The 22,617-nt window shown below is 43.3% G+C and overlaps 1 protein-coding gene across 1 annotated transcript in view; it reads left to right on the top strand.

Moving 5' to 3' along the window:
- The first annotated feature begins 3,465 nt into the window (after window positions 1–3,465).
- Window positions 3,466–22,617, top strand: part of LOC126418730 (fatty acyl-CoA reductase 1-like) — a 498,968-nt gene continuing 479,816 nt past the window's right edge. The window contains exon 1 of the mRNA XM_050085640.1: window positions 3,466–3,481. The gene's annotated coding sequence lies outside the window, so the exon portion shown is untranslated. The remainder of the gene's footprint in view (window positions 3,482–22,617) is intronic.

The raw sequence follows: 22,617 nt of genomic DNA on the forward strand, positions 1-22,617 counted from the left end.
CCCCCAAATTCACAGATCATGAGGACACTGCAGCCTCAGCAACAGCCGGAGGATGTCATCAGGACACCGCGGGACGACACCATGGAGACGGAGCCCTCGCACCGAGCGAGGTGGCGCAATGGTTAGCACACTGGAATCGCATTCGGGAGGACGACGGTTCAATCCCACGTCCGGCCATCCTGATTTAGGTTTTCCGTGATTTCCCTAAATCGTCCTTCCCTAATCCGATGAGACTGATAATCTCGCTGTTCGGTCTCTTAGCACACTGGACTCGCATTCGGGAGGATGACGGTTCAATCCCGTCTCCAGCCATCCTGATTTAGGTTTTCCGTGATTTCCCTAAATCGTTTCAGGCAAACGCCGGGATGGTTCCTTTGAAAGGGCACGGCCGATTTCCTTCCCAATCCCTCCCTAACCCGGGCTTGCGCTCCGTCTCTAATAACCTCGATGTCGACGGGACGTTAAACACTAACCACCACCACCACCGCTGTTCGGTCTCTTCCCCCAAACAACGGAACAAAAAACAACAACGGAGCCTTCGCCTCCTCCGCCTCCTCTCGTCCTACCGATGGAGATGGACCCTCCCACACCGCAGCAGCTAGCGCCTTCTACATCTTGTGATTGGCCTCCGGAGGTGGACGCGTATGCTTCTGGTAGTTTTCCGGGGGAAGTTTCCACCAGAGAGGTGGCTGGATCACGGGGAACGACCTGAAGCTTGACGTCCCCTGCAGCCACGGCTCTCCGTCCAGAAAAGCGTCCACACTCCTGTCACGCCAGCCGTTGTCACCGTCTTACAACACGACAACCGTCCATCGCTTGGTGGTGGGGGGGGGGGGGGGGGGGGCGGGGGTAGGAAATGTTCCAGCACAACGACAAGCGCCGGCCTGACTATCAAGAAAGGAAGAGCAGACAGTGCTGTGAGACGACGTCAGCCAATAGTGAGCTGACAAATCCGACACCAACACAGAAGCGGCATCTATCTGAAGAGAATATAAGCGCCGTAGCCCCTAGCCATCCGTGGGGGGGGGGGGGGGGGGGGGGGGGAGGGGGGGGGAGAGTGGAAGAAGAGCTGTTATACAAACTGTACTGTTTTGCTTTATTGAAGTTGTGTATACTGAAGGACATTGATTATTTGCATGTCGACAATTGCTTGCGACACACATTAGTGAATACCAAAAGTTAAGTATTGTCAATTTAACTTACTGTAATAAACTCCATCAAAACAATTTGCTTGAATAGTTGTCTAGCAATCCGAGGAAACAGGTTCTGCTGCAGGGCCTCTGCGTCCCATTCAGTGTCCAGGGAGGATATGTTGACGTGCTGGCGAACCATAATGCGGAAGTCGGGTGGCGCTCCATCATGTAGAACCACATAACCTGGCGTAATGCCAAAGGCACATTCTCAAGGAGCCCAGGCAGATATTCCATAGCAGGTTCCTCGGTCGAGGCGTTGTGGAACAGTGACAGGTCCAAGTATGTGGCCACCAAGAAACCCTGCCTACAAGTTGATGCTGAACCGATGCTGATGAGATACCACAACCATTCGCCGAGTATTGTCTGTAGCCCACAGACGACGATTTCACACTTCTGCAAATGTTGCTCCTTCAGTAAAGATGACTCATGACAGAAATCTCATAATTGTGATGTTCTGGTGAAAAAACCATAGACAAAGTCCTTCTGTAGAGGGAAATCCGCTGTTGATTATTCTTGCACTCTTTGCAGTAATAGGGATAGTAACGTTTGTCATGCGGGATTCGCAGAATCGTACTCTCGGTTACACCATGCTCGTGGACCATTTTCCTGGAGCTTGTATTAGGGTTCGTCTCAATATCTTGTAGAAACCGGCAATCCAGATCTGGTTTATGCACAATCCGTCGCCTCCCAGCACGTTCGTCTGTCTGAAGAGGCACACAAACACCCAAAAAGGGCTTGAAATGTTGTGTGAAGTGGTTGATGATTGTGGGGGTACTAAATTTGGTATAACTGTGCTGCCTCTCGACCCTTTCCATCTGCATGGCCGTACACAGATACCATTTCGACTAGTTCCCGATATGAATACCAGACAATTCTGCTGCTTACAGTACGCTGTATTAATAGCACAGCCTCCAACACGCAGGAACGAACGGCAGGTGGACAGAGGAACATACAATCGTCAGGGCCATTTACCGTAGTAACGATGCGTTTCTGGACACGTCTTCATGGGACCTTTCTCCCTTCCATTTCGAGTCAGGAATCCGTCCCTGCACATTGTCAGTTTTATTAATGTTCACCTTTTTTATGAATGTTTACGTGACCAAAGAGAGGCGGTAAGTACCAAACGGCTTACAGAGTATTACATTTAGGAGTAAAGGAGTAATGACTGGTCAGACTGACGTCATAAAACTTAGGATTATAAAATACAGATACGAAGTGCATACAGAACTGTGGAAAATTGGTCATAATTGGATCGCGGGGAAGATCAGTTTAGTTTTCTGGAGCAATGTAAAACAACATGAGACATATAGACGCTCAGAAGTTGCACAGAAGAAAAGCAAATCTACATTTACAACATTTGCAGATTTACAGAATTTTTTTTACGATGTTTACTGCAATACAAACTATGAAATCCTGCAGGAACCAGGGATAAAGCACAGGAAGCGAAAAGTTTTCTATGACTTCTACAGAAACCAGACTGGAGCTATAGGAGTTGAAGAAAATGAAAGTGAAGCAGTAATTGAGAATGCAGTGTGACTGGATTGTATCTTGCCACGGTAGTATTCAATCTGACCATTCAGCAGGCAGTGCTGGAAAGGAAGAACAAAATTTGAAACTTTGAAATTTTCCGAGGACACTGAAACTATATCAGAGACAGTAAGTAACTGGAAGAGCAGATGAATGGAACGGGTAGTGTCCTGCAAACAGGTTATGGATGAATAACAGCAAAAGTGCAAAAAGGGTAATGGAATGGAAAAAAGAGGACATTGTTAACATTGACCACAGAATTAATTGTTACAAAGCAGTTTTTGAAGTTATTTGTACGGAGCGTTACGTTGTCCGTAAGTGGAGCGTGGACAAGGAACGATTCAGGATAGAGGAGAAAATAAGATTTAGAAATGTCCCATAAGAAAAGAATGTTGAAGCTTAGTTGGGCAAGTCGAACTGCTGGAGAAGAGATACGGTACAGAATTCAAGAAAGGAGAAGTCTGGGCCATAACTCGAACTAAAAGGAGGGACTGGTTGGAATGACACATACTGAAGCATCCAGGAAATGTTAATACTATGCTCGGAAATATTAACAATAGGAAATGCTAGGAAATGTTAATACTATGACTGATGCGTTTGACCTCAATGCATCGACAAGGGTAACACATTCATCGTGAGTTATGCAACCGGAACTGCTCGGACTGTTAATGAGTGCAGGAGGTCTACGTTACGACGAGTACTGACGCCACTGCCGTGAAGCTTGTCGTACGCTGCACAGCGCTGCTTTGCCCTCGCCGAACGTAAGTCACATCTTCGCGTCACGGCATTTTTTTCCTTTCGTTTACTTTTATATGATTCCTAAAAAGAGTGGTTCAAATGGCTCTGAGCACTATGGGACTTAACATCTGAGGTCATCAGTCCCCTAGAACTTAGAACTACTTCAGCGTAACTAACCTAAGGACATCACACACATCCATGCCCGAGGCAGGATTCGAACCTGCGACCGTAGTGGTCACGCGGTTCCAGACTGAAGCGCCTAGAAACTCACGGCCACACCGGCCGGCTTAGGATTCCTACCCATGCCGTTAGTTCAAATGGCTCTGAGCACTATGGGACTTAACATCTATGGTCATCAGTCCCCTAGAACTCAGAACTACTTAAACCTAACCAACCTAAGGACAGCACACAACACCCAGTCATCACGAGGCAGAGAAAATCCCTGACCCCGCCGGGAATCGAACCCGGGAACCCGGGCGTGGGAAGCGAGAACGCTACCGCACGACCACGAGCTGCGGACTGCCGTTAGTTCGTGTACCGTATATGCCGAAACATATCACAATTAACGTCGACTTATACAACCTCTTCAAACAATTACTGATAATATGAATGTGCATGTTACGGCTGCCTGCGCTGCAGTTTTCTCTGAAATGCCAGAACGTGGACAGCAGTCGTTACATGGCAGAATGCAAGCTGGTATTGACACTGGTGGCGGTCATTTTGAGCACAATATTTGAGGGTGCATTGGTTCTTTACGTGTCAGGCCCAACAGAGGTACTGTATTTGCGTTTGTTTGTCTTTCGCTTGTCCTAGGCGATGTCCCATTTAACAACACGACACCTTCGGCGACCTATGCAGGGCAGCACATGCGCACCCATGTGAAATACACATTCGTTTTTGTTACAACGTGAAACAAAGAACTGTCAGTGTCTAAAATTTTCAGACTGCGATGTATCGTAAACTGCTTGCAGTAGACTCTTGCATAAAACACCACTGACGTTCTAATGTAGCCTACTTTGACTATGGTACTGGCATTGTTAGCTTTAAATATTTCTACCTCTTCTAATGAAGTACACATCTGAAACTCACAGCACACTGTATATGGCTGCATAGTTGGGCCCCTGCCTACCATTCCAGTCTGTGAAATCCGAATATCGACAACATCTTTCACTGTAGAAATGTTTTCGGTTCAACTTCTAGATGATTCATCCTCTATATTAAACAGTGTCGGTCCCAAATGGAACCTTTCAGTACATTATAAACATTATCAAAAGCCTCTGTGGTATCTAAGCGCTAACAGTTACTGAGCAGTACTAGTGTTATAAAAAATAAATAAATTATCATTTACAATGCTATACGACTGATATGAATCCAGGTATAAATGGCTAAAACTATATTTATAGTTTAGATCCTCAAACAAATTTTCTATATTACTGAAGTGGCCACAGCACCACCTACAGCCTCCACACTTGGTGGTGGTGGTGGTGTATTGGGGCTTATGGACGCTCAACATCGAGGTCATCAGCGCCCTGACACACATTAAAAGGAACGAATGTGGACACACCTAAGAAAACTAAAGCACACACTCAAAGAAAGCAGGAAAAGAAGGAAAATGCTACATAAGAAAGTAAAACCTAAGGAAAGGGGAAACATAGCAACAAGAATGTCACAGGAAATTGTTATTGGCTGGCCACTTACATAAAATATGGGCGAGCTTGTCACACAGTGAGAAAATTAAAATCCTCTCCCTAAAATCTTTGTAAAAATATTTGACAGGGCACAGAACTTTAAAACTTTAACCACATTCGTCCGAGTGTTGCCTAAAAGAGATGGCAGGTCCGCTGGCAAGTCAGCCGCGACCCGCTGGTCAGAAAATAAAACACAATCCAATAAAACGTGGCGCACAGTGACCTGGACGCCGGAAGCACCACACATTGGAGGGTCCTCTCGCCGGAGCAGGAAGCCATGCGTCATAGGGCTGTGGCCTATTCGAAGCCGAGTGAGGAGAACCTCGTCCCGTCGATGGGGCTGAAAGGAAGTACACCACACAGGCGTTGTGGGCTTGACTATACGGAGCTTATTGTCAGTCACTTCCAGCCACTCATCCTCCCACCGACGCATGACCCGTGAGCTCAACAGCGAGGTGAGTGCGTGCAAGGGGATAGCACACTGAGATACTTGTGGGGCGAGATACGCCTCCTTGGCTGCGAGATCTGCCCTTTCATTCCCAGCAATGCCAACATGCCCCGGAACCCAGCAGAAAGCTACAACCTTCCCCAGTCGCTGTAGTCGGAGGAGGGCATCCTGGATGGTCTGGACAATTTTGTCTGCCGGATACCAACGTTGCAATGAGTGAAGGGCACTGAGTGAATCGGAACAGACAAGAAATTTAGGAGAGGAAGAATGTCTCATGTGCTCCAGTGCCCGCAAGATCGCAAACAATTCTGCATCAAAGGCAGTAAAAGTCTGAGGCAGTCGGACCTTGAGGACACGATATGGAGAAACAACTGAGCAACCAACAGAATCCCCTTGTTTCGACCCATCTGTAAAAACAGCTACATAGTCGTGCCTCCACACTTTCGCAGATCACGGATATCACATGAGGATAGTCGACGTGTTGGCCGTGTAAGGTTGTTTGGTGTAAAATCTCTGCGATAGGGAACGAATCTCTTCTCAAACAGTTTTAACTTATTGGGCATCATACATTTTCGTGATTCTAACAAATCATTGAGCAGTTAAAGTTGTTCACAGCGTAATGCTTTCGACCAGAACGTGTCCCCATATTGGTTAGTCGTACAGCATTACTCCTTTCACTATCGATTCATCTAGGGATGATGTTCTGCTTATTAAACGATACGAGGCAGCTAACTCACTCTTTGCTTCATTCGCTGTTTCTGTTATGTGTTCCTCAAGGGTAAGGGATTTCACCAAGTGATCTCCATGATATTTGACAGACGCGGTTCACGGAATGTTTCCGCTGAACAATCGCATAGTTGTTGTAAATTCTGTCTTATTGTTATATAAATAAGTTGATTCTGAATGCTACACTTCTACAGTTCCAAATTAATATGTTCTTTACAGTGTGGTGTACTAACATTTGGAACAGAGTAATTAGAATAAGCATATTTCATAAGGCTTCAGAGTTTTACTGCGCTGCCAAGTTTCTATCTGACGGTAAGCAAGACAGCCTTGGCGGAAAACGCGTTGGCTTACGCCACAGTTTATGCAATATACTGTTGCTGCTCTGGGTTTGTTGACATTTTGATGTTATGTGGTTTTAAGTGTTTTTGAAACATGACGGACGCCGATCAGTCCTCTCCTGTGGCCAGCCTAGTCACTGATAGCATTGAGGATAGCCCCTCACTTGTGGTCGAGTGAGATGTCGCCTCGGCAGGCTGTGAAAGACTTCTCGCAGGACCAAACGTAATGTGGCCCCCGTTAGTCTGACAAACAGACTCCAAGTTCTATGGGTGTGGCTGACAATTTCCCTTAGTCAGATGCGGTTGCTTGTCCTGCTCTTTCAGAGGAAACTACTCTGCCTGTAAGATCCGAGCAGTCACAGAGGGTGGGATAATTGGTAGCTGGGATCTCCAATGTTGGGCCCCTTATGAACATGGCTGTCCAGGAGAGGAAGAAAACCAATTTGCACTCAGCGTGAAAACCGGGTGGAATCATTCCAGACGTAGGATGAGTCATTGCAGATACCATGAAGAGCACAGTGTGCAGCCAACCGCAGGTGATGTTTCATGCCGATTTGTATTGGAAGAGATTCTCTCTGTTTTAGAGTGGCTATGTGCAGTGATAAAGGCTGCCAGTCTTGCATGCGAGATGAAAGTAGAACTCACCATTTGCACCATAGTCGACAGGTCTGACTGCCGGCATCCACAGAGTCGAGTAGAGGGCCTCAATCAGAGGCTGTGACGCTTCTGCGACCGTGTACGCTGCGTGATAAGGTGATGGGATTTCGGGTTCCGCAAAATAGGTCAGGAGTCCTTTACACGCAGGATGCTTCTGAACGAGTGGCAGGGGCTGTGTGTCGTGGCCTAGGCGGTTTTTTTAGGTTAGAAGCTCTCAGGGAAACACGAAATGGGCTTTAGTCTCAAAGGGTGCTGGTCCAATACAGGAAGAACAGATATAACACTTACAACTTTTGGGAAAGTACCAGAGCTTCAAACGCTAAAAGAAAGCACTGAGGCTCAAATTGTTCTAGGCACCAAAAGTTGGCTAATGCAGAGATAAGTCTAGCCGGAATTTTTGTGAAGGACCTAACGGTGTTGAGGAAGGATAGGCTAAATACAGTTGGTGGTGGCGTGTTTGTTGCTGTTAGATGTAGTTTATCTAGTAGCAAAATTGAAGTAGTTGGTTCGTGTGGGTTGGTATGGGTAGAGGTCATTCTCAGAAACCGAAATGAAATTATAATTTGATCCCTTTACCGACCTCACAACACAGAAGATACAATTGCTAAAAAGTTCGAAGAAAACTTGAGACGAGTTTCAAACATGTACGCAACTCATAGAATTATAGCTGTTGGTGACTTCAGTTTACATGCTTAAGTCAGGAGATAAGCATTAAACATTATCTGAAGTTCTTCTAAACGCTTTCTCTGGTAATTATTTCCAGCATTAAGTGCATGAGGCCACCCGAATAGTAAACGGTTGTGAAAACACAACTGACCTCTTAACAACAAACAATCCTGGCCACTCGAATAGTAAACGGTTGTGAAAGCACAACTGACCTGACTGAAAAATAATTCTGTGCTGATAAGGGGTTAATGAACATGAAGTCGTAGTAGCGAGACTGAATACCGTAAATCTCAAATCCACCAACAATAAACGAAAAATCTATCTGGTCAAAAAAACAGATAGAAGTCCCCCTGACACCTTCGTGAGAGAATCCCCACTCCATCCAAATTAACAATGTAAGTTTAGACCAGAAATGAGTTGAATTCAAAGAAATAGTATCGAAAGCAATTGACAGATTTATATCAAACAAATTAACAAACGAGTAAATGCCCCATGGTACACGAAACAGGTTAGAACACTGTTACAGAAACACCGCAAAAAGCATGACGAATTCAAACGAACGCAAAATCTGCAAGACTGACGATGTTTTACAAAAACACGAAATTTAGGGCGGACTTCAATGTGAGATGCTTATAATAGTTTCCACAACGAACCCTTGTCTCGAAACGTGTCAGAAAATCCAAAGAGTATACTACCGGCAAGACACAATGCCTTCTTTGCGCAACAGCAATGGATATGCTATCGATGACAGTGCTGCTAAAGCAGAGTTACTAAGCACAGTCCTTAAAAATTTATTCATCAAATAATACAAAATAAATATTCCAGATTCGAATAGATGTCCTTGGAGCAGTGAAGAACCTTAAATCATTTAATGAAAGCAGATTGTATAATAATTAACTTATTTTCAGGGCAAGCTGGGCCTGCTGCTCCATACGTAACAAACGTATACAATCACTCGAGACCAAAGATTGATACCCAAAGGTTGGAAAGTTGTGCAGGTCACACCAATATTCAGGAAAAGCAGCACCGTCAATATACAGCAGGATTTTGGAACATGTATTATGTTTGAAAATTATGAATTACCTCGAAGAGAACGGTCTATTGACACACAGTCCACAGGGATTTAGAAAACATATGTCTTGTACAACACAACTAGCTCTCTATACACACGAACTGTTGAGTGTTATCGACAACTGATTTAAAATTTATTCCGTATTTCTTGATTTCCAGCATGTTTTGTCACCGTACCTCACAAGACGCTGGTGTCAAATTCTGAATGGATTCGTGTTTCACTGCAGAAAGGTTACACTTCGTAGTAATTGATGGAAAGTCCTGGAGTAAATCTGAAGTGATTTCTGGCGTTCCCCAAGGTGGTGATATAGGCCCCCTCCTGTTCCTTATCTATATAAACGGTTTAGGAGATAATCTGAGCAGACATCTTATGTTGTTTGCAGATGATTTATCGTCTAGAAGAAGAAACCCAATTGCAAAACAATTTAGGTAAGATATCTATATGATGCAAGAACTGACAATTGCCCCTAAGTAATGAAATTTGTGAGGTCATCCACATGAGCGCTAAAAGGAATCCGTTAAACTTCGGTTGTTCACTAAGCCGGATAAACCTAAAGGTGAAAATTCAAGTAAGTACGTAATAATTACAGTTACGAACAACTTAAACTGGAAAGAACGCATAGAAAATGTTGTTGGGAAAGTGGACAAAAGACTGCGTTTTATTGGCAGAACACATACAAGATAAAGCAGAGCTGTTAAAGAAACAGCGTACAGTACGCTTGGCCGTCTTCTTTTGGAGTACTGCTGGGAGATTTGGGGTCGTTGCCAAACAATAAGATCAAGATATACTCCGGTACATCGAGAAAGTTTAAAGAAGGGCAACACGTTTTGTATTATTGAGAAACAGGAGGGAGAATGTCATGGACAAGACACAGGATTTGGAATGAAGATCATTACAATAACGCGTTTTTCGTTGCGGTGAGGTCTTCTCACGTACTTTCCACCACCAAATTTATCCTCTGAATGCGAAAATATTTTGTTGACGCCGACCTACATAGGTAGCAACGATTATCTTAATAAAAATAAGGGAAATTAGAGCTCGTGCGGAAAGATAAAGGTGTTGGTTTTTTCCGCGCGCTATTGGGGATTGGAGTAATAAAGGATAGTTGTGATGGTGGTTCGAAGAACCGTCTTCCGGGTACTTAAACGTGATTTGCAGAATAGATGTAAATGAAAATGTAGGTAATAAGTCCCTCTGGCTTGTGGTGGAGGTTAGCACTCAGTTTATGGACTTCTAAACTTAGAGATGAAATGTTACTTGTGAGGGTAATTTGCTTCTTCTGGTGCAGCCAAGATGCTACCACAATTAACTTACCCTATTTTCACTTTCAGGCAATTTTTCTATGTAATAAACAGCCTAGCGCTCCTAAAACAGTGGGATGTTAAATAATATCGCAAGCTTACCCAGTTACGCTAACATTCAACAAATTGTGGAACTTAGATGGGTCCAGGACGAAATTGTTTATTTCACTGGTTAGCCTGATTATTTCCTCCAAGTACTTTTCTGTTTCTTCAACGTAGTCTGTCTCTGTTATCAAGACCAGAAAACTCCCTTTACCTGCCCTCGTAACGATTGCTTAATGTTACATTAATTTTTGGTGTATTATGTTTACGATTTTCTCATCTGATGTGTTGGTATTTGTATGTATGGTTGATCTGCTCTTTCTCAATATTTGTTTTATTTCCTCTGTCACTAGTTCTCTCGATAGACCGGGGTTGAAGTCTGGTGTGTCAGTTTTTTCATGTTTCGTCAGTAGTAAAACTGTGATTGGTCTTTTCTGTCACGGCGGGTGTTCAAAATGTATTTGAGGCTTTTCTCAATTAGCCGCTGTTCTTGTTTTGTGACTGTTATGTTAATAAAATTAATCAAGTCTTAATGGAATGTGTGTCTTGCGTTTGTGTTGTAGTTTCAGACATGTTTTTGTTCTGGAGTTTATATTTAATTTCTTTTCCTGTTTCTGCCATTTCTTTCTCATCTTCGATTCTGTTTGGTGAACTATTCTTTCTATTATGTAATATAATACTGTGGAGGTAATGATTTCGTTTGCTAATTCTAAATGTAATTTCTATGAGCTGGCATTCACTTCTTGCTTTTTTGAGTACAGTGCGTTTGTTCTCCCACCCCGCTGCTCGCTGCTTATTTTCCTCATTGTGACCATCAAATGTCTTCCAGAGCAGATGTACTGAAGCTTGTTGTGAAGTGCATATACAGATCATTATACTGGAATTACAGAAGAAATGATGCAGCCACCCAACAGTGTACAGCCATTCATCCTTAACATCCGCCTCAAACATTAGCTATCACCTCCAATCCAGCAATTCTGGATCACACTAGTTCTTATTCACCAACACTGTACAGCTTTCGGTGTAACTACTTCACACCCAGGCGAGACATGTAAGTTGACTGGTGGTACGGACAGCGCTAGCCCAGATGTAAATGAAGCAAGTTTAATGAATGTCACAGATCCGCTTTAGAAGTGCTTTTAAAATGGGGACTAAATCAAGCTATTTTACACTATAAATCACTTTTGAAGCGCAATTAGAACTGATTGAAAGGAAGATATCAGAAAAATATTTACTTTTATTCTTATATGTTGTTAGTACGATATCTCTTAAAAAACCTGTAATTCAAAATCTTCTAACAGAAAAAATTAAATAGAATCAATTAATAATTAAGAGTAATATTTTTTTAAATTAGTACCACGGACTCAATGTTTCACTGAGCTTTGCTGGCAGGAGCAAATTTTCTGGTAGTTCACCCTTGCCAGACTTGTCAGCTGGTGAGATTCCCGACAAAGTGTAGTCTCCCTTGGGGGCCCCTTCCTTGTAAGTATGTGGGTGGCAACCACATGGGCCCTCAGCTAAGTGTGACATTACTTCAACTTACTTCTGTCAAGCTTCTTCTGCTTTCTTATCTATAGGCCTTTCTTAGCTAACTCTTTGTTTTTTTTTTCTACCCCAGCGGTATTAATTTTCAAGGACCGAGGCTCTTTTCCATTTTCCTAATCTGCCTCCAATAGAGACGACAGTGGACAGGATGGACCTCTCTAAAGTCAATCCAGCGCAATTCTGATTCAGAGACAGGCAGGACTGACAAATAAAGTCCGGAACGACAATCAGTGTGAAGGAAGAAAACCTTGATTAAAAGTTACCTGATCCTCCTTGTTGGCGATTGAGGCGTTGGGCCTGCTCCCCATCATTCGGGAAACTTCATTCTGCAAAAAATCGAACAGTAAAGCCTCCAGACCAAATCGAAATTAAACTAAATGGACCCAGCAAACAAAAACGGTATGTAAATTTTGTTAAATAAACAAAATGCAAGCACTTAATAAAATCAATTGGAGCAATGTAGACGTAATAGCACTAACAGAAACAAAAAGAAAGGTAAAGAAGTAGAGGAAATATATGATTATGTTCATATTTACGGTGGAGTGAACAAAGAGGAAGGAGAATTCCGTTGCGGTACATAAGAAGTAGAAGTGCTGCATTAAGAAATGGGATAGTGCGGCGGATATCTGATGTGTGTGGAATTGACGCTAAAAGGATACGACGAGCGATCGTTGCACCATATGCCCCCACAAATAATGATACTGACGCTCAGGAGAATGATTTCTTCAATGATCTGACAAACGTATACATAGCATTAGCAATAGGATGGAGCTGTATCTTTTAGGGGATTTTAATGGACGAGTCGGTAAACAGGACGCTAGCAAGGTTGTAAACAAATTCGGGGGGGATATTGTGAATGACAATTGAGAGACGCCGTCAGAAACCTGTGGACAGTACAATGTAAAGGTATGGAGTGGAATTTTTCTACACAAAGAAATCCCTATACATACCTGGGCACAAGAAGTTAATAATTAATAATGCTACAGGGAAAGAAAGTAATGGTACAAATGTGGAGCATTGGAGAGTGTACAGGGGAGCAGAATGTGGATCTAACAATTATCTGATTCTTTGTGCACTTCGTTTCGTTTTTCAAAAATTAGTAGCTGCCAAAACAATTGTAATGCGCATGGAGAGAAACTGGATCAACCACAGTATAAATTAAGTTTACTACTGGATCCTACAATTGTCTTCTTACACAAGCTTAGATTTAATGAGAAGCTGACGACACAACAGTGGAACCCAGTGTATAAAGCAATTGTGAGAGCCACTCATGAAGCTGGCTTTGAAGGTCTCGGAGTAGTTGAGAACACATGTGACAAATTTAAAAGTGACTGGCGGGACGATGATATTACCGTAAAGGTGAAGGAAAAGAAGGAGGCCTATAACAGGTGGCTTATGAGCAAGACACTGATGACAGAAATATGTACCTGAGGGGAGGGGCAGAGGCAGAAGTAATTAGAGCAAAACTTGCTCCGTGGGACCTTAAATGTGAAGCAATTGGTAACTGCACAAGGAGTTGAAAGTCCAAAGAAGCATAGCAGAGAATAAAACATCTAAGAACAAATAACAGAAGTAGAATAAACTTACAACTAATAAGCTTATATAGATGGAAGACATACTACGAAGAGCACAAGATATCGGCGTATTTTTACTAATAAAACTGTATGGGTAAATCCAGCAGTTCACAGGAGTGTTCAACGATGTACGTCAATCGTGTAAAAAGCAAAATTTTAGATCGTTTTTTAGTACGCCTTCATAGGGTGTTCAGCGACTGATTCGGAGAGCATGCAAGCATTTCTATCTTAGTGCGTGGGCGTCTCTATAGGCAGTCATCCTAAGAGCCGGAGTGAGTTACCTGGCGAAGACAGTTTCGCACTTCATCTCGGTGAAAGGAATTCTGGACCGTTCACTAGAAGGACACACAGATCAGTGACACTTTGCTTACCAGTTTTTCACAGGATGTTTTCCCAGCAGTTGCTGCCAGCCCGAATGTATGTATCTGAGACGAAACTGGATCTACGCCCCTCCCCTCCCTCCCGACCCACCACCTGGACAGTTACAGTATACCAAGGGTAGAGAGATGCTCGACTTGTCAGACAGCAGTCGCTGTGGCGGGCAGCGCCAGACAGTGGCTGCGGGGGCTGACACTGGCCAACAGTGAGCGGTGTTATTTACTGTCGCGTGTGTCCCTTATTAAACCAAGTACTTTCACGTGCCTTCTTCGAAACATAGCCGATAGTTAAAAAATAAAAGTTTCCGAAGATTTTTGCACATTTAATAGTTTTTAACACTATGACACTGCGTATTAATAGTTTAGTGATAATGTAGACTAGATATTTAGTAAGTGGGTTCCTGTTGTTAGATACTGCAATATCCAATTCACGAAATATCTCATATATGGTTGGGGTCATGCTTTCTAGTACATATAGAAAACGTCATGACATCCTTAGTAATTTACAGTTTTTAACCCACAGTTCATCGCATAGTAATAACATTATAGGAGTGATGTAGCAAGAGTTTATTTGTTTAAATATAGTGTTATGATGAGTTAATTGTAATTACGTGTCTTTTTTATTCTGCCTCAGAGCTCTGTCTAATCTCTGTTGTTGACGATGTTTGATCTGATCCATTTCCTGTGGTGAACAAAACAAGAAAGGTACGACACACACATAGATTCTAGTACTAAAAGCGGGAAGATTTTGGGGAGGAGGGGAAACTTGTTTCATGTTACTTCTGACTGAAGGGGAGAGCCGTGGGACGGCAGTGCTTGGTGCTTAAGCTGTTAGCAACGCTTATCTACAAAGTCATCCGTATACTTCTGTTGCTGAACATGTAGGCATTGGCTAGATACTACTGGGCTGCTGTGGTGGGATACCCCCTACCTGAGTGCTTCATTTTGTAGCAGTACCTTACGGGCCAGCCACCAAGTTCGTAACGTCAGAGAAGATTACAGATACATATTGTGTAAATAATGCAAATATATCTATCACCTTGGCGAGATGGTCTGTTGTAGCCTTAAGTGCTCTCTCGTTCGCAGCCAGGCATTAGGTGGCAGCTGCAGCCACTCAAGGAACTGCATTCTTTGCAGACATCCCACTTGGTGCGTACGAAGCAAAAAAATGGTTCAAATGGCTCTGAGTACTATGGGACTTAACATCTGAGGTCATCAGTCCCCTAGAACTTAGAACTACTTTAACCTAACTAACTTAAGGACAGCACACACATCCAAGCCCGAGGCAGGATTCGAACCTGCGACCGTAGCGGTCGTTCGGATCCAGACTGAAGCGCCTAGAACCACTCGGCCACACCGGTCGGCCGTGCGAAGCACTTTATATAGTGAACGCACAGCTGAGTACCTCGTAATCTGGGTGTGTTACTCTAGCAGTGTGCTAATTGTTATATGTACCGTATTTATGCATGTGTTTCCTTAACAGTTCCATTGTTGCATTGTTATCGCAACAGTCGTATTGACTCTTTCCTGTCACTCCACTTCCACTTCAGTTCAGTCATTGAATGCCGTTGTCTCCAATAGATAACGGTTTCCTGTCGTTTCCTTAAATCAGTTATGGATATGTATGTTGTTCCTTTATCTTCCTTTAATAATTCCCTTTCCCATTCCTGTCCAGTCCGAAATCTAATTACCTGGATGTCGACAGCGACGATGCATTTGGTTATAGCCTACCTCATCTCTTACATGACTAACCCATGCCTTCTCAGTATCCTTTTTTCCTGGAGCGATAAACCTCATAATTTCGGTATGACCCTGTATGACACTAGTGTATTGCACCCTAGTGTTATACATGTAGTTCTCATTTTAACAAAGATAATAGTGATGTATGGCGGGGGGGGGGGGGGGGCTCAGCAGGAGGTTTGGTATTTCTGCTAGGTGTTCTCACCAGGCTAACCTCGCCAAGGTGATGGGCATCCACAATTCACTTACAGGTGTGGATAGACTAACATTTAGAAAAACCTCTAATAATTCGCAAGAATCAAATTTAATATATATATTTGAGCCTTACACCTTACTGGACAAAAATTTCCGCTATTTTACGTAATATATCGTACCGTCACTAATTTAGCCACACACTGCATATCCATCGCGTCCCGCAGCATAAATTGTCTTAATATTTGCCGCCATTATGCATAATATGCCGTGATGTCATTAATTTGGCCACACAATGGGCTCTCATAATGACTCATACAATAAATTATGTCGCTATTCGCATCCATTTAGCATAATATGCCGTGGAGTTAGTAATTTATGATGTCATTGTGTCTTACCTAGTAATATTCACCACTATTTTGCTTAGAGCTTCATGACGTAGACGAAATAATATTAACATAATGTGACGCAAAGTAGCATTAATGTGAAGTTGGGGGCAGTGGAACGAAATTCACGTGATTGAAATTATAAAAATATTGTGGAATAATTGGTAATATGATGGTAGTGTGGGAAAATATGTAAAACGATGTTTACATTGTGGAAACGTACGAAAGCAAGTAAAAAAGTGGTAAAATACATAAAACTGCGGAAAATGTGGAAAAATGCGAAGAATATTGAAACATCATTGTACTTTCATATCTACCTGTTTGTGTTCTCTGCTGATGCCTGAAATGGCGAAAATCATGTAATATTAAATTTAATTTCTTATTAGCTTTTACCTTCTGTTGACATTACTTAGCATAATTACAATAAAATCAATTTGTTATGAACAAACCTCTACACCATGTTCCTCTCCCTATGGTGCACAGCTCCACCCACTCAAGTACTTCAGTTGTAAAAGATGAGGAAACCGGAGGGGCTTGGAAACCATTGATCCACAGGCTGAGGAGGAAAGGGTGACTAGGTCCTGATGGGTGGTGGTGGAACTTGATTATTTCCTCATTGGAACGGGAGGGAGGGCTGACCTTGAATGTGGATAGCAAATGTGTGAAACCTAATGAAGATCTTATTTGTCTAATACAAATAATAGTTTAGATGATTTTCCAAAGACAGACCCATAATTATAGTTAACCTATCAGTAACAGGATTCAACTTGCGAAAAGTAAAATCAGATTGACTTCTGGAATAAAAAGAAAAACGTCCTACATGTGCAGTTTCGGTGGCGTTGGTTAGACTCCTGTGCCAAAAGAATGGTTCTTCCATCCGCTGATATCTAGACGATGTCAGTGCGTTTGGCATGACTTAACACCATCTGTCGAGGGGCATGAGAGGGAATAAGTGGTTGGAAAGGGAGTGAGACAGAGCTGTAGCCTATCCCCGATGTTATTCAATCTGTATATTGAGCCAGCAATGAAGGAAACAAAAGAAAAATACGGAATAGGAATTAAAATCCATGGAGAAGAAATAAAAAACTTTGAGGTTCGCCGATGACATTGTAATATCGTCAGAGACAGCAAAGGACCTGGAAAAGCACCTGAACGGAACGGACAGTGTCTTGAAAGGAGGATATAAGATGAACATCAACAAAATCAAAACGAGGATAATGGAATGTAGTCGAATTAAATCGGGTGATGTTGGAGGAATTAGATTAGGAAATGAGACACTTAGAGTAGTCGATGGATTTTGCTATGTGGGGAGCAAAATAACTGATGATGGTCGAAGTAGAGAGAATATAGAATGTGGACTGGCAATGGCAAGGAAAGCGTTTCTGAAGAAGAGAAATTTGTTAACATTGAGTACAAATGTAACTGTCAGGAAGTCATTTCTGAAAGTATTTGTATGGAGTGTAGCCACGTAGGGAAGTGGAACGTGGACGCTAAATAGTTTAGGCAAGAAGAGAATAGAAGCTTTCGAAAATGTGGTGCTACAGAAGAATGCTGAAGATTAAAATGGCAGATCACGTAACTAATGTATTGAATAGAATTGGGGAGAAGGGAAATTTGTGGCACAACTTGACTAGAAGAAGGGATCGGTTGGTAGGACATATTCTGAGGTATCAAGGGATCACCAATTTCGTACTGGAGGGCAGTGTGGAGAGTAAAAGTCGTAGAGGGAGACCAAGAGATGAATACACTAAGCAGATTCAGAATGATGTAGGTTGCAGTAGGTACTGGGTATGAAGAAGCTTCCACAGGGTAGAGTAGCATGGAGAGTTGCATCAAACTGGCCTCTGGTTGAAGACCACAACAATAACAACAACAACAACAACAACAACAACACCATCAGCCATAGCTCGAGAATTTAAGCTCAAATGAAAGGCGCCTTTCTTTCTCTCATGCAGTGGACTATATGTTTGATATGTCACATGCCCCCCCACACATTTGTAGATTAGAAGCTGCATTTCAGTTGGCTGCTTTCAAAATAGACGCTGTGTTGGTAACATAGCCTCACAAGCTTTTCCCTCCAATCACCTCATTTTACTTGCCTTTTCATTTCTGTTTATCCACATGTTTTTCCTTAAGCAGCATGGTCATACACCTATGGACCACCTTATATCCCAAGAATTATCATCTCGTCTTTTTATGTAGCCATGTTCTTATAGTGTGAGGAGTTGTTTCCTTTGTCTCACCCTAATGTGTCTGTTGTAATTGATGTTGGTTTTTGTGTAAGTGTCCCACAAAAGTTGAAAGACCAAAATCATCCTGACGTTACCTAAACGGACGCAGACATGGAAATCTTAAGCATCTTAAGCACCCTCCTGATTCTAGAGCAAAATGCTACATCATGAAACAGTAACAAAAAGGAAATAGCTCTTAAATGTTGAGACGAACTGCTGAATCACACATTTTTTAAAATTATTATTAATAAACATCAGCAGCACTTGGCCGCTGGTTTCATACCATGCTATTTTATCTTGATATTTAATTTGCCAGGTCCGAACGGAAATGAGTTTCATATTTTTTCTGAAGTTTACAAAGAAACCTAGTCTTCTAATCAAAAGAAGTCTGACAGCTTTAATTGTAGATAGAGTGTGTTGGTTTCTGGTCTGGCTTTGGGTACATCTCCAGTACGCAGATAGAGGGACACACAACTGATATGTCAGATACAAGGGTTGTAAAATACCAGGAGTGGACGAAAAGTCGATAGCTGCCACATTGTAATACAAAGATGTGTCTTTAAAAGCTGCTGGAAGAAAACATCGAAGACAAAATACGTGGTCCTGCAGGTTGGGGATTGTGCATTGGGCTCACAAACCCATCATGAGATCCATTTATGGGGAGTCTTAATAAATAGCAACTCGACAAACAATTCATCTGTACAGACTAGAGATATGACGACCTGGTGAGTAAAGGAAATGATTTTGGGTACGTGGTATGAGTTATCCTGCTGGGATGTCAAACCTTTTAGGCTTTTGTATCTCAATCGGTAGAAACGAAACTCTTACAGGGTCACTTTGTTTTCCATCTCTCTGTCTGACCGACACTTGAAATCGAGTAGGTGATGGTGTCACTTTGAAATCTAAATCAGGTACTAAAGTCTTCTAAGTGACCGCTATCAAAGATAGAGGCCACTTACAGTGATGAGCCAAAATATTGTGACCACTTGCTTAATAACTTGTTTGTCCGTCTTTGGAACAAAATACATCCATCAATCTGAGGCCCATGAATGTATCTGACATTAGAGGTCTACGTACAGGTCATATGACTCGTGTAAATAACGGGCTGCTGATTTGCGTTCACGATGATGGCCCTCTATAGCGACCCAGATGGGTTCCATAGGTTTTACGTCAGGTGAATTTAGTCGGCAACACATCAGTGTGAGATCACTGTAATGCTCCTCAAACTACCGTAGCATGATCTCCAGCCGAGACACGGACAATTATACTGCTGAAACAATACATCGCCATCGGGAAAGACATCAAGCATCACATGATGCGTGTTATTCGCAGCTGTCAGTGTGTCATCGATTACTACCACAGGTTCCATACAAGGGAGGAGATAATTCTCCCATAGCATAACACTGTTCTAGTCAGCCTCTGTCCGTGGCTCGCTAAACGTTTCGAGCCACCGTTAACCTCGATGACGTCGTTTGTGGATTCGACCCTCGATCTAGTGTAGCAAAACTGTAATTCACCCGAAGGGCCAACACGTTTTCATTAAACGACGGTCGAATCACAATGGTCCCGTGCCTGCTACAATTCTAATTGCAATGTCGTTGGGTCAACACGTAGTGGCGGTCTGCTGTGTAGCTCCTTGTTCAATAACGTACAATGAATAGTTTGCTCTGAAAGACTTGTGCGTGCGCGAGAATTGTGCTCTTTCGGCATAGATGCCACAGATCAACATCTATCCTACTTTACAGAGGAGAAAAGCCTCCAAACCCCATGTTCTGTGAAGAGCTTCCACCATTTAGTGCCTAGTGGTAGTACCACTATAATTCTGCCTCTTACTATAGATACTCACGACAGTAGTATGTGAACATTCGACCAGATCCGCCGTCTTCGACATACTTGTTCACATAACTTGCCCTTTGTCAAAGTCGCCTATCTCAATGGATTTTCCCATTTGCAGCTACGGTGATCCCCGTGCACGTCCGCTTCACGTACGCACTTTCTTTACTGCGTCACGTGCACCCAACCACACAAGGCGGCATCGAACCTCGCGGTGGGCAGTGATCACATTGCTTAGGCTCATAAGCGTGCATCAAAATTTTCAAACTGCCCTACTAACTCCTCATAAGTACCTCTGGGTACTTGCTATTGGCCGGCCAGTGGCCGAGCGGTTCTAGGCGCTACAGTCTGGAACTGCGCGACCGCTACGGTCGCAGGTTCGAATCCTGCCTCGGGCATGGATTTGTGTGATGCCCTTAGGTTAGTTAGGTTTAAGTAGTTCTAAGTTCTAGGGGACTGATGACCTCAGAAGTTAAGTCCCATAGTGCTCAGAGCCAGCCACTTGCTATTGAACAAGAATCACAATTTTTGTAAGAAACAAGATTTCAGAGTAAAAGGAAAGGAAAACGTCCGAAAAGTGTGACAAGGTTTTTCCCGTTTGTCGTCTGTCTAAATGTGTGTCTACCTGTTAAGGCGCCTTTTTCCTATAGGACGATTAGAGGCATCAAGCTGAATTTTATGCTAATTGCTAAGATCCACCTTCTGTTAAAATTAAATTAAACTAAACTCCGCCCGGAAAGGCCATCAAGGCCCAATGGTACCGACACGCCGCCGTGTCACCCACAGCCCACAGGCGTCACTGGATGCGGATATGGAGGGGCATGTGGTCAGCACACCGCTCTCCCAGCCGTATGTCAGCTGACGAGACCGGAGCAGCTACTCTCCAATCAAGTGACTCCTCAGTTAGCCTCACAAGGGCTGAGTGCACCCCGCTTGCCAACAGCGCACGGCTGACTGGATAGTCACCCATCCTAGTGCTGGCCCAGCCCGACAGAACTTAACGTCGGTGATTTGACGACAACCGGTGATCCACTGTGGTAAGGTCGTAGGCACATCTACCGTCTAGTAGGGGCGTAAAATTTACGCTTTTCAGTCCACTCAATAAAAAGAAACGAACATATATGTCACATTATTTCACACTGGGGTGACAAAAATATTGGGATACGTCCTAACGCAGTGTCAGGTCTCTTTTTACCTGGGGTAGTGCACCATCTCGACGTGGCATGGACTCAATAAGTCGTTGAAAGTTCCCTTCAGAAATATTAAGACATACTGCCTCTATAGTCGTCCATAATTGCGAAAGTGTTACCGGTGCACGATTTTTTGCATAAACTGACTTCTCGATTATATCCTATAAATGTCGATGGGATTCATATTCACAATCTGGATGGCCAAACCGTTAACTAAATCTGTCCACAATATTCTTCAGACCAATCGCAAACAATAGTGGCTTGGTGACATGGCGCGTTGCCACCCTTAAAAATTTCAGTGTTGTTTGGGAGCATGGTGTCCATGAATGGCTGCAAATGGTCCTCAAGCAGCCGAATGTAACTATTTACAGTCAAAATCCAGTTCAGATGGACCATTAGGGGACCGCCAACAGCTTGCACAGTGCCTTGTTGACATGCTAGGTCCATGACTTCGTGGGTCTGCGACACACTCCGAGCCTACCGTCAGCTCTTACCACCTGAAAATGGGACTACCGGCCAGGGTGGCATAGCAGTTCTAGGCGCTACAGTTTGGAACCGCGCGACCACTGCGGTCGCGGGTTCGAATCCTGCCTCGGGCATGGATGTGTGTGACGTCTTTAGGTTAGTTAGGTTTAAGTAGTTCAAAGTTATATGGGACTGAAGACCTCAGAAGTTAAGTCCCAGTGCTCCTAGAGCCATTTGAACTATTTGAAAATGGGAGTCATCTGACCATGCTACAGTTTCCAGTAGTCTGTCGTCCAACGGATATGGTCACGAGAATAAGAGAAACGCTGCAGGAGATCTCGTGCTGTTAGCGAATGCACTAGATTCTGTCGTCTGCTGCCGTAGGCCATTAACTCCAAATTTCGCCGCACTGTACTAATGGACGTGTTCGTCATATGTCCCACATTGATTTCTGCGGTTATTTCACGTAGTGCTGCTATTCTGTTACCACTGGCGACTCTACGTAATAGCCACTACGCTCGATCGTTAAGTGAAAGCCGTCGGCTGCTGCACCGTCCTTCGTAAGAGGTAATGCCTGAAACTGTTATTCTCGGCACGCTCTTGACGCTGTGGACCACTGGATATTGAATTCTGTAACGATTTCCGAAACTAAATGTCACACGCGTCTTGATGCAAACTACTATTTCGC

This window comes from Schistocerca serialis, chromosome 9 (assembly GCF_023864345.2).
Source record: "Schistocerca serialis cubense isolate TAMUIC-IGC-003099 chromosome 9, iqSchSeri2.2, whole genome shotgun sequence".
In the NCBI taxonomy this organism is placed as follows: domain Eukaryota; kingdom Metazoa; phylum Arthropoda; class Insecta; order Orthoptera; family Acrididae; genus Schistocerca; species Schistocerca serialis.